Here is a 7,389-nt window from a genome sequence, read left to right as displayed (position 1 = left end):
CACGGCCATGCTTCAGCCATGCTCTACTGCCAGCACGGTGGGGCCCTTGCATTTTGCTCCTTGGCGTTGGCCTTCTTGTCTTCAGGGTCGACATCTAGGTGCTTGAGGAGGGAGAGGCGACCTTCCTCCGCCCCGGCGCATCTGACCGCCAGGTTGAACATCTCCAGCGCCGTGCATAGGTCATCGTGAATGGAGAGCTCCTGGCTCATCTTGACGTTCATGACGCCCTCGGTGAACACCGAGACGATGGCTTCGTCCAATGCCTTCGGGATCTTGAGGTGAACACTGGTTAAGCATTGAATGTACTTGCGCAGGGTCTCGCTCGGCTGCTGCTTCACACACCGCAGGTCGGTGACGGTGAGGGCGCGGTCAAGGCGGGTTCCTTGGAAGTTGGCGATGAACCGCTCGCGAAGCTCATCCCAAGAGGAGATTGACCCCTCCGGAAGGTGCATGAGCCAGGAGCGCACACCGTCCTTGAGGGCCATGGGGAACCGGTTCACCATGACCTTGTCATCTCCGTTGGCCACCTCGATGCTTAGAGAGTAGAGCTGGAGGAACTCTGCGGGGTCAGGGACGCCGTCTTAGCGTGGGGGCAGGTCCAGCTTGAACTTGACCGGCCAGACAACCCGGCGCAGCTTAGGAGTGAAGGCACGGCAACCCGCCATGCTCACGGGTGTGACCTGCGTGGGAGGGGCTCGGTCTTCATGCCCACGCACGGCAGCTCCTGGAGCAGCTCGGTCTTGGTGCTGACACGGCGGCGCGCGCATCGTGCTATGGCCGCTGCATGACCTGGCAGCTGGCCTCGTCCCTGGCTGGTGCAGGTGCTTCACGTGGCGGGTCGCGTGGATGCGTGTCACACCTTGGCTCGGTGTCAGCGCTGCGTAGAGGAGTAGGCGGAGGCGCGCCATGCGCCACGTCACCCGCATGGGACAGCATGGCACGAAGCTAGCGGCAAGGTGCAAGGGCCTCACCGGCGGCGTTGACGAGCTTGGTGATGCGGCCCAGCTAGGCATCATAACCCTCGTCGGCAGCACGGTAGCGCAACATCTCTCCCACCATGAGGAGTGCAGCCTGCGCGTTCGTTGGCCCGCGACGAACATGGGAAGACGAGGCCATGAGCAGGGAGATGGAAGGCGTGGCGGTGCGGCCATTACGCTGCATGGAGGGCCGCAGCGATGAGTCCTGCTGCTCGTGAGCAGCAGGGTTAGTGGCGGTGCTGGCCGCGGGAGAGGCAGAGCGATGCAGGGTGCCACGGCCCACCGGTGCCGTCTAAGCCATGCGAGCGGCCCGGCGCTCAACACGGACTCGGCGAGCGTTGTCCATGGGAGCGACGGAGCAGAGAAGGAGCGGAGTGGAAGGGAGAAGTTCGACACGCCCCTACCTGGCGCACCAAACGTCGGGATCGGGGCTCCGCAGACCCAATAAGGTTCGAGTTCTGGGGCGTGTGCGAAGGATATGGCCTAACCGCGGCTCACTGCTCGTCACCCCACGACTTGGCTCCGGTGAGTTCGTGCGAGCAAGAAGGGGAAGTGGACACGGTGGTTTAGCCAGGTTCGCGCCACCTTGCGGTGTAAACCCTACTCCTGTTTTGTGGTGGATTGCCTCGCGAGGAGGATGTGTATGAACGGGTACAAGTGTGAGCTGCCTCGGGAGAGCTCAATGGCGGGGGGATTCGATCTTTCTCTACGGTGGAGTCTAGTCCCTATTTATAGTGGCCTTGGTCCTCTTCCCTCGAAGCTTAGGTGGGAAGGGATACCACAACGACCGATTTTGAAGGGGGGCAGGAGTACATCTTATCCTGACTATAGGTGGTCTTCGTCTGCAAAGCTTCTGGTCGTGACGCCGTGGTGGGCTCGGCGATGATCTCCGTCCTGCCGAGATCATGGTCTTGGTCTTGTTGCACTGGAATGGAAACCTTTGTGGGATTCCTTGGGAACCCGCATACGTCTTTGCCTCCTTAGTACCAAAGAGGAAACTATCCTCTCTTGCGCCCACTGACGCCCGCCTAGCCTTGGTCGTCATGGCTCACGTCATCGCGCGCCTCACAAGGTGAGGTGCTTGCATAGAGATCTCCGCTCCTCGAGAGGCAGCCTCGGGAGGCTGCTCCTTAGGGAGGGCCTTAGTGTCATTCTCCTCGCAGGGTGGCGGCCTCGCGAGGGTCTTGTCCGTAGAGTCTTGTAGCTGGGTCGTACCGGGCCATCGATGGAGCCACGCGCTGGGCCGCAGGCAGGCAGGTTTGGGTACCCCGATCCCAGAATGCCGACAACATTTACAAGAAGGGGTTAGTTCTTTTTCACAACCCACACTTGCATGGGCAACGAGGATCTCATTTTCTTCGTGTGAGCAGGAGCATTCTCTCGGTTGGATCTGTAAGACACATGTGCATTTTGTGAGTAATCATAAGAGGAAGCATTGAAGTTATTTCCAGAGACATGAGTATAATGATTCGAGGAGGTACACATGTACTCCTTCGGTTGAAGTTCTAACCGATACTCATTCGGGTATTTTCCTGCATCATTCTGTGAATGATAATCATTGTCTCGAAGAAAATTACTCTGCAGGTTCATGTTAGGTGTGACAGATAGATTTTCAATAATGCATTTCTTTACCCAGATTTGCTTCTAGGGTGAACCAGACCTGCAATTAGTCCCAACATAATGAGCGAAAACTTTACCATTCTATTGTTTGAACAGTTTATAGCTCGAGTCATCAGACTCATCAGAAACAACATAAGTAGAAGTATCATATCCTAAGAGAATTGCTGGTTTGAGTGTTTTGCTTTTAGCAAGAACCCAACTCGCTTGAGGATATTGCTCGGGAGTCCAGTAGGTTCCATCAGTGTTGAGTTTCCTTTCGAAACCCAATCCTTCCTTTCGAGGATTTTTGTGCAATATTGAGTTCTTGAGCACATCACAGAGGGTTTGATGCCCTTTCAGGCTCCTTAACATTCCTATCTCAAGTAAGTCCTTTAGCCTGCAATTTTCTTCCGTAACAACAACAAATTCCTCGGAAGAGGGGTTAGAGATATCATTCATAGTGGTTGCAATGTTTGAGATGCTATCAGTAGAAGATTCAACATGTGAATTAGCATTGCGACGTTCTAGGAATTTTAAGCATAGAGGCACAAAATCATCAGGAAGACGATTAGATTTCTCAGCGAAGAGAGAAGCATTTTCTTTCGCCAACTCGTCGTGAGACTCTTTTAGTGACACGAGTTCTTGATTCCTGTTAAGGAGTTCATCTGATAAACTCTCGTAGTCAACTGTAAGAGAATCATATCGATTGGTAAGATCATCAATGGTTGAGGAAAAAGCATCTTGCTTTTTCACCAACTTTTGATTCTTCTCCATCTCTTCGACCAGCAATCCTTCGGTCTTCCTAAGATTTTTCTCAAGCATTTCAAGCTCATCTTGTTGAGATTTTGCAATCTTAACAAGTTTAGCATTGGCAAGTATTCAGGAGAATATCCATTCATGGATTTTTGGTGTTTTGCTGATACATGATCCTTAGATGATTTTGCCATGAGACAGAAGGCGATTGGTTCATCATCACTTGAAGCATTATCATCAGTATCTGCCTCGAGTGAATTGTCAGATGATTCATAGGAAATGAAGGCATTGCTCCTTCCAATCCTTTTGTAGAATTCTTCATCATATGATTCAGTGTCTGTTGCCTCCTCTTCAGACTCCAAGGTCATATCCGCACATGCTCTATTCAGCTGTGATATTCTCTTCATATTTGAGTCAATGGTTGCTCTAGCTTTCACGTCAGTGACTGGTCTCGTTGAAGAAGATGAGGAAGATTCGTTTTCCTTCAAGAGCTTAGTATGACGATCCATTCGTGTGAATCCACTGCAGTGTAGATATTTCCATCTGTTGCTAGGTTTTCCTTCCCAGCAGGGACAGTCTGCTATGAGATGACCGAACAGTTTGCACTTGAAGCAGTTCATTTCTTTCGGAGGTAACCTTCTTGATGCTTCAGGCACATCAAGTTCATCATCATTTGTGAGGCACAAGTTTTGTCTTCTGAGATCACTTAGCCTTTCTCTTAGCATCTCTAGCTCCCTTGTGATCGTTTGTTGATTCTCAATATCTTCTTCTTCTTCTGAACTGCCATAGTGTGAGAGAATTTCTCCTTCACTTTCCGAAGAAGATTCTTGGTTTGCATTTTCCAGTTCCATCTTTTCTTCATGAATTGATAACAGCGTCATGACCTCTGCATAGTGAAGTTCTTCATAGTTAGGTCTTTGCTCGATTTCTTCTATGTTGGAATTGAAGGATGGATCAAGAGCGCTCAGTAGCTTATCGACCAGATCTTTATTGGTGATATCAGTTACTCCTCGATGATGAAGTCTTTCGCCAATGTTTGTCAATCGATCAGTGAGTTCCATAACACTTTCCTTACGCAAGCTTCTGAAACCAGCAAACATAGCACGAAGCATTTGAGTGTGGGGATCCCTGGCGATGAATTCTTCATGAGCATTGTTGATGGCATCCCAGAGTTGCTTTGCAGTGTCGAGCATTTGGAACCAAAAGAAAATGTTTTTCGAGAGACAGCTACATATGATATATTTTGCTTGAGCATCCAACTGCAGATTTGCTTTATCATCAATGTTGGGATTGTTCGGTTGCCGAATGGTGTAGCCATGTTCCACAATCTACCACATATCATAGTTTATAGCTTGCATTCTGATTCTCATTCGTTCCTTCTAGTAGAGATAGTCATTTCCATCGAAGATGTGAAATCTTCCAGAGTGCAAGGATCTAACTGCATACGACATACTCAAAACTCCAAGGACGTTAGACCTTTAATAAACAGAGATATGGAATACCCGCTCTGATACCAATTGTTAGTACCAAGGGTATATCGACCAGAGGGGGTGAATGGGAGATTCAAAAATTCTTTCGAATGTTTTGAAACCAATCCCAATCACAGCAGCAGAATATTGGAAGGAAGAAAATGAACTAAATCAATCTTCATCTTCAAAAGCATATTCCTCGATGAAAGAAGTGATAATAGTACGAGCTTGGGAAATCACAGGTTTAACTACGATGAGAGTAATGCAACATGCAAACAGATGCAGTAGAATGAGACACAACACATGATACACACAGAGTAGTAAAACTATAATGAGATATCACACATGAACCAAGGAATATGACATTGACGAATGAAATCAAGTGATGAGAATGAAACATAATAAACACAATGATATCCAAGGTTGACAGCATAAGATAATGATCAGATAAACTATCGACACAGAGCACGAAAGTAAACTGCTGAAAGAATTGCAGTAAACTAGATTGAACCAATGGTGCTCGATGGCGATAGAGGGATTTGGTAGACCAGTTCACCCTTCTGCCGAAGGGCTACATCTGGTTGGAGGGGCTGTGACTTAACACGAAAGATAAACTCTCTTCACCCTATTCTCTTTCAACGCAGAGCTTATCAGACTCAGGTTGATTTCACTCCTGGTAGATACTTGTTGACGATCTCCAAACCTTCGGTCGACCTTTGCGAACCACACTCACTCTTGGTTACTGAAGATCTAGCTTGGTGAAGACAAAAACTCTTCAACACTCGACCCGAAACCTATGCGTCTAGAGAGTGCGCGGCTCTCAAGAATAATAGGTACAAGAACTCTAACTCAGAACTATTGTGATGCCAAACCATGGTCTAAGTTTGGGCTCTTGAGTTTTTCTCGGTGGATCTTAAACTCAAATCACTCGGAGAGGGGTTTCTCAAATCAATCTTCTCAGAAATCTCAAGTGGAGCAGCTAACGAATAACGTTGGAGCGGGGTGGCTATTTATAGCCGCAGCCTTCCCTGAAGGAAAATGACCAAATTGAACATCGAGAGTAGCCAATGGCCGAACGACATGAGTCCAACAGTCGGATTTGAGCACAACGGTAACATTGCTTGCAGAGCAAGTAATGCTAACTCCTTGGCCTGAGATAAATCGCTCGCAGTGAAGAACATCACAGTCTCTTGCTGGCAAGTATTTGCTCGAAACATAAAGAGATTTCTCTCGCAACTTTCATAGGTTTTGGCTAAGCATCACAACGGATCTAAGCTTCGAGAGCCTATGCCCCTCTTAATAGTATGTAGGTTCTATGAATTAAATAAGTAGAAGATGAACAACGAATGAATACTACATCTTCACTTTGTCTCTGACTTCCACTCGCTGCAGTCAATTTCTTCGGACGATGATACCGAAACATATGCATCGCTTTAGTAATAAACTTTTGAGGGGTTAATTCCCTCACATCAATCTTCTCGTCTATATGACTTCAACAAATATAGCTCGTTCTTCTCTGCAAGGCAGATGTGCTTCGGTGAAGTTCCTCGAACTTGGCACCAAAGACATCATTCTGTTCCGTTCTATATGGACTTTTTCTCTCTGTATGCACTAGCAAACAAACCAGTCCATACCTATTTATGTCAACAATCTCCAAAATAAAGGTAGGCAGATATTGCACGAACATTCGCCATCTGTCACTTCTGAGGGGATGGACTATGTGATCAAATGGATTGGGGAGGATTCTGTCCCTTAAATGATTACACCGCCTACTCCAATCCCAGTTATGCAGCCGACTGGTACACGTCTTTGCAACATCTTGGTGTCTGACCTTACATTGAAGCCTTCCTTCCTGCCAAACGGGACATGGATGCATAGTCTTCTTCATCTAGCGCCAAGTCCCCGTCGTTGTTTACATGGTTCTACTACAGAGTTAGGATGTTTTATCTTGGAGCAACGATGGAATAAATTTTGAAGATAAACAATTAGCTTTACATAATGCTCTCTTTATTAGTGGCTGTTCTTTTATTTGCTTGTAGGGGACTAAGAAAAGTTTGATTGATCATACTTTGTTAAATCTTTTTGTCCATGACAATTTGATAAATTTGCTTATATATCTTCTCAGGGCTCCTTTAGGGATATTCTTACTATTTGGAATAGTTAGGTCTTTTCTGGATATGTCATTGCTCAAGAATTTTTTACCTTGGCCATTCGACTTCGCTCCACCCAATCCGCCCAAACCTGAATCATAGTAATATTGTGGGCCTTGCCAAGGGGAGGAGTGTACTAATTATATTGATTGGATCATTCACTTGATATCCCATGAGAGGAAGATTGGTTGCTGATATCCCACAAGTATAGGGGATCATTTGTAGCTTTTTTTGATAAGTAAGAGTGTCGAACCCAACGAGGAGCTAATTGTGGAATTTATATTCTGTTCAAGTTCTATCGACCACCAATACAACTCTACGCACACCGATGTTCGCTTTACCTAGAACAAGAACAAAAATACTTTGCGGTATAAAAGTAGAAGTACTTTGCAAGAATAATAAAAGTTAATTAGTTGTTTAGTAGAAAGCTTAGATTGTCCA

The sequence above is a fragment of the Aegilops tauschii genome, chromosome 5 (assembly GCF_002575655.3).
Source record: "Aegilops tauschii subsp. strangulata cultivar AL8/78 chromosome 5, Aet v6.0, whole genome shotgun sequence".
Classification (NCBI taxonomy): domain Eukaryota; kingdom Viridiplantae; phylum Streptophyta; class Magnoliopsida; order Poales; family Poaceae; genus Aegilops; species Aegilops tauschii.
The sequence above is the reverse complement of the archived record's forward strand: the minus strand, read 5'-3'. Positions refer to the sequence as shown.